The 11,901-nt window shown below is 38.6% G+C and overlaps 1 long non-coding RNA gene across 1 annotated transcript in view; it reads left to right on the top strand.

Annotated features, from left to right (window-relative positions):
- The first annotated feature begins 265 nt into the window (after positions 1-265).
- The window catches only part of LOC132418448 (uncharacterized), a 35,510-nt gene continuing 23,874 nt past the window's right edge, over positions 266-11,901 (top strand). Inside the window, exons 1-2 of the long non-coding RNA XR_009517997.1 lie at positions 266-433; positions 547-621. This is a non-coding gene — a long non-coding RNA (uncharacterized lncRNA). The remainder of the gene's footprint in view (positions 434-546; positions 622-11,901) is intronic.

Below are 11,901 nucleotides of genomic sequence, written 5' to 3'. Positions count from 1 at the left end.
CTCCGATTGTCTTGTGACTCGCGCCAGGCCTCACTTTGGGGTTCGCGCCTGCGTGCTCCCAACTAACCGCCCGAAGACCTGTCGAATGGACTGGCAAAAAGCGATGAAGATCCTCCTCCTGGCCAATCCTATTAGAGGGTGGGCTTAGCTTATAAACCAATCAAAGACCCCCAAAGGGGCGGGTTTTCTTCGGCCTGGATCCTGGCTTGGGGGGTAAAAATAAAGTGTGTCCATCTCCAGCCAATCCCAGGGAAGACAGGAGGGCACTCCTCCAATGGGAGTCTGGAGCCGTCGGTAGCGGTGGCGGCCTGCGACCCCGCTAGCGCTCCAGCAAGCGGGAGGGACGCGTCCAGTGCGTTCGCGAGATCCAGCTGCCGGTCCCTGGAATCTACTCGCGCGAGGCAGCGGCTGCACCGACGGCCCGAGGTTCCCGGTGAGACGCTGTAAAGACGTGGGGTGGAGGACGCGGTGGGAAAGATGCCGGGCTGGAGCGCGTGAGGGGTGGGACCTGAGCGAGCTTTTACCTGGGCGGCCTCTCAACCCTAGGTCAGCGGGTTGCGGAGTATCGTGCGGGTAGCAAGGGGAGGGCGAGTGCTCCTGCGGCCCCCAGACGGCAACCAGGTGAGTACCCTGCGGAGCCCACCGCCCATGCCCACCCTCCGCGCTCCCCCAATTCCTGTCTCTTGGGAAACGGTGTACTGTGCAGGTCTGCAGCTCACGTGATCGTCTGCTTGCGTGTCTGTAAGTCTCCGTCTGTCTCTCACTCTCTGCCCACCCCGTTCCCCCTTCCTCTGTCTCTATCTCCATCTTTCTGTTTGTCTCTATCTTTCTGTCTGGCTCCCTCTCTGAGATATAGTAGACCGCCCAGGCCTATAAGGCTGAATCCTGACCCAACCAGTTAAAACTAGCCGTAAGACCTTGAGCCTCACCCAGCTGGGCCTCAGTTTCCCCATCTGTCAAATGGGAGTCTAATAATCTCCACCTGAGACAATACAGTGCATCACTTTGCCCAGTGCCTGGCCCCTTGAAAAGTTTCAATAAATAATGACAGTTATAATTGAAAAGAATATAGTCTCTCTTGGCCTTTGGCTTTATTTTCTCCCTGTCTCTGACCCTACCCCCACCCCAACTTGTTCTTCTTTCTGAATGCTTCTGTCTTTCTCTGTTATTGCTTTTCCTTTTTCTGCCTCTTTCCCATCCCTAAACAGGTTAGAGGTGCATTGTTTATAGCAATGAGCTTGGCCTGAGAGTGCCTATGAGCTTAGTCTGGGGTTCTTGTCTGTTCTGGGGGTAAACAAATGGAGCTGGCCTTAGGCTGCTTCTGGCCTCATTGAGGAGACAACCCTCTTTGTTCCCCACCCTCCTGTGTTAAACAGGTGAGACACCCTCCGCCAGGGTGGGGAGCAGCTTAGATGAAAAAGTGGATCAGGCCCTTATCCTGTATTGTGTTAGTCTCCACAAGAAGATCAGAGACCAGGGGTCTCCTAGTTACATTCCCATACAGCCCTGGAATTGACCAGGCCTCTGGAACTCACCTTCAGTCATCAGCAAAATCCCCTTCATTCTCTCCCTGATTTCTGAATAGTCCCATTGTTTTCTTGCCATGCCTTAGTGATTCTCATACCTTTTGAACACAACACTCCATTTTTATGATGTATGTTTTGAAACATCTCTTTCACTGTTCTGAATTGAAGTGCATAGATAATAGAATCTGTCTACACACATAATTCCCCCCCAAACCAATAAAATGTCTAATTCAATATAAGGGAGAAGTAAAGGAAAAATAATTTATAATAAAACAATATGTATTTCAATATGTAAAGGCTGGGATATAATTCCACTAGAAGACATAATGAAATGGTCTTGCACATACGATGCTTGTACCTGGGAGTGTGACAGCTACACTGTGACTCAGAAACCATGGATAGGGTGATGCAATTTTCCTAGATGATGAACAATTCTTCATAAGGTTCTAAACAAAACAAAGTGCAATCTTCCCTCAATTTATATGGTTGTTGAATTACTGTAAAAGTCATTATATATTAAAATCCATGATCTGGCTCCCATAACCTCTCTGACCTCATCTCCTACCACTGTCCCCATTTGCTCCCTCTCTTTCACCCATCCTGACCTCCTCTAGGCTACTTGAACATATTAGGCACACATCCACCTCAGGGGCTTGTACTAGGCCATCCCTTGTACCTAGAATGCTTGCCCCCCACCAATATCCACAAAGCTCATGCCCTCACCTCCTTCAGGCCTCTACTCAGATGTCACTTTCTCAATGAGGCCTACCCCAACCATCCTGTTTAAAATTGCAACTATCCCCTAGCACGTACCCTTATCTGTTTTTTCCATAGTGCTCCTCACTCTCTTACATATCTTTATTATGTTTGTTGTTTATTGTTTGACTCTCCCACTAGATTGTAAACTCCAGAAGGGCAGAGATGGTTGTCTTTTTTGTGCCTTGATGTATCCCTATTACCTAAAACAGTGCTTGGACACAGTAGGCTCTCTCAATAAATGTTTGTTGAATGAATGAATGAACACGTTTTTCACCTACATGATTGTCTGGTGGAACATTCTAAAGTCATATGGGATGCAGTACGATTCTTTGCTGTGTGGAGCTGTCTTGTGCACTGCAGAATGCTGAGCATCCCTGGTCAATGCCCACTAAATGTCACTATAATCTCCAATTATTTTGACAGTCAAAAATGTCTCCGAAACACCCCTTGACTGTCTATTCAATCCCCCACTGAGAACCACTGCTTGAATAGAAATCTGGCTTTCCCCTGAGCACTCTGCTCCCCCAGCAGCCTCCTCATACCCCTCCTGCCAGGAGGCCAGGACATGGGGGTAGGTGTCCTCACTCTATATGTCCTTCCCAGACATTTTCTCTCCCTCCTCCTTAAACGCTCTGGTTTTTTAGAATTAAAATTTTTTATTTTTAATAATTTCAGACTTTTAAAAAGTTATAAAAATAGTACAAAGAATTCCCATATATCCTTCACTTACATTCCCCAAATGTTAAGAAATTATACAAGTACAGTTCAATTATCAAAATTAGGAAATTAGCATTGGTACAATACTCTTAATGAAAGTACAGAACCTATTTGAATTTCATCAGTTTTTCCACTAATATAATTTTTCTATTCTAGGATCTAATTCAGGATCCCACATTGTGTTTAGTTGTCATATCTCCTTAGGCACTTTTAATCTGGGACAGTTCCTTAGTCTTTTTTGTCTTTCATGACTTTGATACTTTTGAAGAGTCCTGGCCAGCTATTTTATAGAACTTGGGTTTGTCTGATGTTTCCTTGTGATTACAGTTAAGTTATGTAATTTTGGCAAGAATACCACAGAAGAGATGTGTCTTCAGTGCTTTATATCAGGAGGCACATGATGTCAGTTTATCCCAATACTGGTTTTGTTCACATTGACTATTTGTTTAAGTTAGTGTCTCCAGGTTTCTCCATTGTAGTTACTCTTTTTCCTTTGTAATTAATAAGTAATTTGTAGAGAGATACATTAAGATTATATAAATATCAACCACTTTGTTTTAAATCTCAACTCATCAGACTATACCATCACCTACCTGTGTGTTGTAGTCAGGTACAGACATACACACATACCTGCCCCAGTCACGCCTCATTCCTAGAAGGATTTAGCTACTAGCTTACTGTCACTCTATAACACTACTCCAGTCCTACTTCTTGGTGATTTTAATATCCTCGTAGATGACCCTTCCAGTGGTCTTGTCTCTCAGTTCTGTCTGCTCTTCTACAGTGCTCTTGCCTTTCAGCCCCACCTCAGCCACGCACCCTGATAGTCTTACCCTTCTTATCAGTATCTGTGACTGCATCTCCTCCATAATCTCAGTTTCAGGCATCCTGCTCTCCAACCAGTACTTATCCTTCTAGCTCACTCCCTCTAGCACCCCAATTCCAACAATCCTTCAATGCCACTGGAACTGAACGTTTTCATTACCCTCTACTTCCTCCATGTTCCCATGTCCTTCCTTCAATCAGCTTAGATTCCGTGGTCCATCATAATAATCATTCCCTTGCATACATCCTCACTTCTCTTGCCCTCTGTCACTTTAGCATACTTATCAGGCAAAACCCCAGCCCTGCTTAAATCCACCTCTGCCAGCTCCACTGTACTTTCTTAGGCCATTCACTGTCCTATCCTTCTAGATAACTATTTCATACATTCTCTCTCCTCAAATCTCCAACACCTCCTCTCCCATCCTAGGCTCAGGCTGCATGCTTGACTGAAAATTTTAAACCATCAAAAGAAAACCTCCACTGATTCCCACTACCACATCCAACCACCAAGCAGCATCTGTACTCATATACTCTGCCTTCTTTTCTGTTATTATGGAAAAACTGTCCCTGCTGTCATCAAAATCCTGTCCTTCCACTTTGGCACTAGATCCCATCCTCTTACCTACTTGAGTACATTGCTTCAGCAATATCCCCCTCTCTCTCCTACCTCAATTTCCCCCTCTCTACAAATTCATTCCCATTAGCACACAGACATCCTGTTGTTGCTTCCATCTTTTTGTTACAGCTTTATTGAGATATATTTCACACACCATAAAATTCACCCTTTAAAAGGGTACTATTCAGTGGTCTTTAGTATATTCACGGTGTTGTGCAGCCATCACCACAATCAATTTTAGAACATTTTTATTCCCCCCTAAGAGAAGCTCCATACTCATTAGCAGTTACTCCCCATGACTCCCCTCCCCACAACTGTAGGCAGCCACTAATGCACTTTCTGTCTCTATTGATTTGTCTAGTCTAGACATCTTATATAAATTGGATCATACAATATATTGGCCTTTATGAGTGGCTTCTTCCACTTAGCGTACTGGTTTTGAGGTCCATCCATGTTGTTGCATGTGACATTTGCTTTTATTGCCAAATAATATTCCATTGTGTGAATATACTACATTTTGTTTATTCATTAGTCAGTTGATAGATATTCCAGTTGTTTTCACGTTTGGCTATTTTAAATAATGTTGCTCAGGACATTTGTGTACAAGTTTTTGTGTGAATGTATGTTTTCTTTTCTCTTGGGTAGATACCTAGGAGTGGGATTGCTTGGTCATATGGCAACTCTATGTTTAACTTTTTGAGGAACTACCAAACCGTTTGCAAAAGTGGCTGCACCATTTTACATTCACACCAGCAATGTTTGAGGGTTTCAATTTCTCCATATCCTCACCAACACTTCTTATTGTCTGTCTTTTTTATTATAGCCATCCTAATGGGTATGAAGTGGTGTCTCATTGTGGTTTTTATTTGCATTTCCCTAATAATTAACGATGTTGAACATCTTTTCATGTGTTTATTGGCTATTTGTATATCTTTTTTTGAGAAATGTCTATTAAAATCCTTAGCCCTTTTAAAATTAGATTATTTGTCTTTTTATTGTTAGATTGTAAGGATTCTTTATATATTTTAGATACAAGTCTCTTAGCAGATATATGAATTGTACATCTTTCCTTCCATTCTGTGGGTTATTTTTTCACTTTTTTTAAGTTTTTTTTTTTTGATGTGAACCATTTTTAAAGTCTTTATTGAATGTGTTACAATATTGCTTCTGTTTTATTTATTTATTTATTTATTTATTTGGTTTTTTGGCCACAAGGCATGTGGGATCTTAGCTCCCCGACCAGGGATCTAACCTGCACCCCCTGCATTGGAAGACAAAGTTTTAACCACTGGACCACCAGGGAAGTCCCTGTTTTTTCACTTTCCTCGTGGTGTCCTTTGATGCACAAAAGTTTTTAATTTTGATGAAGTTCAATTTATGTGTTTTTTTCTTTTATCATTTGAGCTTTTTGTGTCGTATCCAAGAAACCACTCCATAAACCAAGGTCACAAAGATTTATTCCTTTTTCTTCCAGGAATTGCATGGTTTTAGCTCTTAAATTTAGGCCAGTGATCCATTTTGAGTTAATTTTTGTACATGCTGTGAGGTAGGGAGTCCAAATTTCATTCTTCTACTTGTGGATATCTAGTTGTTCCAGCACCTTTTGTTGAAAAGAGTATTCTTTCCCTCATTGAATTGTCTTGACAACCTTGTGAAAAATCAGTTGACCATAAATCATAAATGTAACAGTTAATTTTTGGACTCTCAATTCTATTCCACTAATCGATATGTTTGTCACTATGCCAGAGCACACTGTCTTGATTAAATTAACTGTGTAGTAAATTTTGAAATCAGGAAATGGGATTCCTCCAACTTTGTAATTCTTTTTCAAGATTTTTTTTGACTGTTCTAAGTCCTTTTCATTTCCATATGAGTTTTAGGATCATCTTGTCAATTTCTGCAGAAAATCAGCCGAAATTTTTATAGGGATTGTGTTGAATCTATATATCAATTTGGGAAGTATTGCCATTTAACGATATTAAGTCATCTGATCCATGATCATGGGAAATCTTTCCATTTAGATCTTCTTTCTTTCAGAAGTGTTTTGTAGTTTTCAGCGTACAAGTCTTGCACTTATTTTGTTAAATTTATTCCTAGGTATTTTATTCTTTTTGCTACTATTATAAATGGAGTTGTTTTCTTACTTTCACTTGCTGATTGTTAAGTGCTAGTGTGTAGAAATACAGTTGATTTCCATTTATTGATTTCTGTCCTGTCACATTTCTGAACTTGTTTATTAGTTCAAATAGTTTTTAGTGGTTTCCTTAGGATTTTCTATGTATAAAATCGTGTCATCTACAAATAGAGATAGTTTTACTTTTATTTTCCAATTTGGATGCCTTGTATTTATTTTTCTTGACCAGTTATCCTGGCTAGACCTACAGTATTGACTAGAAGTAATGAGCGCAGACATCCTTGTCTTGTTCCTGATCTTAGGGGGAAAGTATTGAGTCTTTCTCCATTAAGCATGTTGTTAGCTGTGGGTTTTACATAGATACCCTTTATCAAATTGAGGAAGTTCCCTTCTACTCCTAGTTCTCTGAGTGTTTTTGCTATGAATGGGTGTTGGATTTTGTCAAATGCTTTGTCTGCATCTACTGAGGTGATCATGTGGAGTTTATGTTTGTTCTATTAATATGGTATATTACATTGATGAATTTTCAGGTAGTAAACTAACTTTGCGTTCCTGAAATAAATCCTAGTTGGTCATGTTATATAATACTTTATATATGTTGCTGGACTTGGTTTGCTAGTATTTTGTTGAGGATTTTTACATCTATATTCATAAGGGATATTGGTCTGTAGTTTTCTTGTGATGTCTTTGATTTTGGTATCAGGATAATACAGGTTGTATAAAATGAATTGGGAAGTGTTTCCTCCTATATTTTTTGGAAGAGTTTGTGAAGGATTGATACTTGCTTTGTGTATGTCTTATGTCTTTTCTGTTTCTTTGTTCTTCGATTCCTCTCTTCTTATGTATCAAGTAGATATTTTCTAGTATAACTTTTAAATTTCCTTGTTAACTATGTATTTTTGAGTTAAGTTCTTAGTGGTTGCCCTAGGGATTACAACTAACATCTTAACTTGAGAAAATCCACTTTGGGTTAATTCTAACTTAATTTCAATAGTATATAACAACTTTGCTCTAATATATCTCTGTTCCCTCTCCTTTGCTTCATACTATTATTATCATACAAATTACCTCTTTATACATTATAAGCCTACCAACGCAGTTTTATTATTATTGCTTTATGTAGTTATCTTTTAAAACAGATAGGAGAATAAAAGTATTACAAACAAAAGTACTTTCTCTTATAATACCTGTGTAGTTACCTTCAAGTTACCATTTAGTGTCCTTTAACTTCAGCCTGAAATTAGTATTTCTTGTAGGATAGGTCTGCTAGCAACAAATTCTTTCAGTTTTTGTTTATCTTAACTTTTCTTTTATGTTTGAAGGACAGTTTAGCTGGATAAAGAAGTCTCCATCTCTTTCTTTCAACATTTTGAAGATATCATTACACTGTCTTCTGGCCCCCATGGTTTCTGATGATAAATCAGCTTATATTTATTGAGTATCCCTTATTGAGTATCCCTTATATTATTGAGTATCCCTTATATTCAATAAGTCATCTTTCTCTTGCTACATTCATTATTGAGTGTATCCCTTATACACTTATTGAGTATCCCTTATATTCAATTATTGAGTATCCCTTATATTGAGTATCCCTTATATTCAATTGAGTATCCCTTATATTGACTATCCCTTATATTCAATAAGTCATCTTTCTCTTGCTACATTCAAGATTTTCTTGTCTTTGATCAGTTTATTCTACTTGAGCTTCTTAAATGTATAGATTAATATCTTTCATCAAATTTGTGATGTTTTGGCCCCTTTCTCATCCTCTTGTCCTTCCAAGATTCCCATTATGTATATGTTGGTACATTTGATGGTGTCCCACAGGTGTTTGAGACTGTTTCTTTTTTTTTTCATTCTTTCTTCTTTCTGCTTTTAAGAAATGGATAATCTCTATTTGACCTATCATCAAATTTACCTTTTCTCTCTTCTGCCAGCTCAAATATGATGGTGAGCCCCTCTAAGTGAAATTTTTATTTCAGTTATTATAACTTTCAACTCCAGATTTTCTATTTGATTTTTTAAATGATTTCTATCTCTTTATTGATATTCTCTATTTGGTGAGACATTGTTCTCACACTTTCCTTCAATTCTTTAGATATTGTTTCCTTTAGTTCTTCAAAAATATTTATAATAGCTAGTATAAAGTCTTTGTCTAAGTCCCAAACATTGGCCCCTTCAGGTACATGTTCTTTTGGCTGCTTTTTCCCCTGTATATGTAACATACTTTACTGTTTCTTTGTATGTCTCATAATTTCTTGTTAAAAATTGGACATTTTAGGGCTTCCCTGGTGGCGCAGTGGTTGAGAGTCTGCCTGCCGATGCAGGGGACGCGGGTTCGTGCCCCGGTCCTGGAAGATCCTACATGCCGCGGAGCAGCTAGGCCCATGAGCCATGGCCGCTGAGCCTGCGCGTCCGGAGCCTGTGCTCCGCAACGGGAGAGGCCACAACAGTGAGAGGCCCGTGTACCACAAAAAAAAAAAAAAAAAAAAAAAAAAAAAAATTGGACATTTTAGATATTCTCCTCTAACAACTCTAGTATCAGACTCTTCCACCCTCAAGGTTTGTTGTTCTGGGGTGTGTGTGTGTGTGTGTGTGTGTGTTGTGTGGTTGTTGTTATTGTTCTTGTTGTCATTTATTTGTTTGGCAACTTTTCTTGACTAATTCTGTGGATTCTATATTCCCTGCATTATGTGGCCTCTGAGTTCTCTGCTAACTTTTTTTTTAAAAAAGATCTTGTTTTTATTTTTAAGCCTGGATTCCTAGGGGTCACACCTGGTAAGTATAATTTGGTGGTCAGCCAGTGATTGGTCAGATGTCCTTAAATACCTTGTCTATATGTCTTCTACCCTCTGCCAAGGGGGTCTGTGTGAGAAGGCATGCCTTCAAACTTCAGCCAGATTATAGGCCAGCCTGAGTTCTCACTTTCTGCTTGCACAGGGCCTCACAGTCAGCCATAAGTAATGACTTGGGCCCTCTCCTTTTCCAGCTCTTTCTTGTGCACAGCCCTTTAGAGTCCCAGGAATATGTCAGAACTTTTCAGAGTTCTCTATAGTTGTCTCATTCTCTAGGATTTCCTTTTAAATTCCTGACCAAGGCATCTCCCTGTTTTCTGGAATTTATTTAGCTTTTGGCTACTGAACCACTAAGCTGGAGAGGGAGGGAGGATGGGAATAGCCACAAGTTAAAATGTCACACAAAAAAGGCACAGAACCTGCTGTCTTGCCAAGATTCAGTCGTTTCTCTTGGATCAATGATTTTCACTTCATTCTATGCCTTTGTTAATTGCCAGAGTTTTGAACTGATTGATTTTAGTTTGTTTGCCCTTATTTTCATTGTCTTAGAGGGATAGCTGGCTCACCAAAGTCCTCACTCTGCCATTCCATTGATCTCCTGTTGCTCCCATCTTTAAAAAATGTAAAACTCTCTTCATCCCACATCCCCTTGCAAATATGGCTTTATTTCTCTATTCCTCTAACAACAAAACTCTTCAAAAGAGTTGTCATTCTTCACTTCTTCCTACTCTTCTCCCATTCCCTGTTTGTTCATATAAAATATCTTACACGTATAATAAAAGAATATATACATTATGTACATAAGTTATAGAGATAATGAAAACCCAGGAACTCCAACCCCGCCCAAGAACAGCATTAATGATAGCATCTATCCCTGTGTCATTTTCAGTCCCATTTCCCACCCCTCCTGCCAGAAATTACCACTCTCCTAAGTCTTGTGTTTAACATTCCCTTGCTCTTTTTGATTTTTTTTCATATTTGTGGAGATGCTTAACCAATACATTGTGGTTTTGGCTTGGTTGTGAGCTCTGAAAAAAATAGTATCATACTGTATGTGGTCTTCTGTGACTTACTTTTTTCATTCATCATCGTGTTTCCAAGATTCACCTGTTTTGCATGTAGCTGTAGCTTGTTCATTCTCAATGCCATATGATATTTCATTGGGTGACCTTAAATTATTCACCCATCTACCTGTTGAGGGACATTTGGGTCATTTCTAGCTTTTTGCTCTTATAAAAAGTGCTATTATGAACATTCTTGTACATGTCTCCTTGTACACATGGACACCCATTTTTCTAAGGTATATACCTATGTATGGAATTGCTGGTTAATAAGACATGTAAACATTCAGCTTGACGGGATTATGCCAAAATGTATTTTAAACTCTTGGTACCAATTTACACACCTTTCAGCAATTTGTAAGAGGTCCCATTGATTCATATACACCTTATTAATACTTGATATTGTGCCACTTTTAATTTTTTGTCATTATAGTGAGTCTTTGTGGACTTAATTAGCATTTTTCAAATTACTAATATAATTGAGCATCTTTTCACGCTTATTGGCCACACATGTTTCTTCTTCTGTGCAATGACTGTTAATATCTTTTGTCCATTTTAAAAATTGATATTTTTATAATTTTTATTGATTTACAGAAGTTATTTAATTATTTGCATACTCCTCATTTGTCAGTTATATGTGAATATCTTCTCTCAGTTTGTGGCCTTTTTTTTCTTTATAGTGTCTTTGCATGAGCAGAAATTCCTAATTTTAAATGAGTTGAACAATTCAGTTTTTTCTCTGTAGCCAGCACTTTTTGTGTGTTGTCTTCCCTAACCTATGGTCATGAAGATACTCTTTATTTTCTTCTAATAAAAGTTTAAAGGTTTACCTTTAACTTTTAAGTCCTTAATCTAACTGGAATTGATTTTTGTGTAGTGTAAATTATGAGATAGGAACCCAGTTGTGTTATTTTCCCCACAGATAGCCTAATTATCTGAAGTGCCACTTCTATCATACATCAAAGTTTCACATCTGTGTAGGTCTGTTTCTGGGATCTCTGCTACTGGCCAACTTTTTGCCCCTGAATCAGTACCACACTACCTTTAATTACTTTAGCTTCGTAAAGAATCTTGATATTTGATAGAGCAAAATCTTCCCATCATATTTTTCTTCAGGAGTATCATATATTCTTGGCCCTTTGTTATTTCAAGCACATTTCAGAATAAGCTTGTCGTGTTCTACAGAAATATTGGAATTGGAATAAATCTGTAGATCAGTTTGAAGAGAATTGATATGTTTATGATGTTGAGTCTTCCTAGCTATAAACATGATGTATCCTTTCATTTTAAATAAATTATTGAATGTCTTTTGGTAGAACTTTATAATTTTCTGTATAAGGTCTTGCATATCTTGTGTTAGATTTTTTTCCTTGGTATTTATGGCTTTTACTGCTATTATGAATGAGATCTTGTTATTTAATGTGTTTTATCTCTTTTGCAGGTACATAGAAATGAAGTTAATTTTTTA

This window comes from Delphinus delphis, chromosome X (genome assembly GCF_949987515.2).
Source record: "Delphinus delphis chromosome X, mDelDel1.2, whole genome shotgun sequence".
NCBI classification, from domain to species: domain Eukaryota; kingdom Metazoa; phylum Chordata; class Mammalia; order Artiodactyla; family Delphinidae; genus Delphinus; species Delphinus delphis.
This window is presented reverse-complemented; position numbering and strand designations above follow the sequence as displayed.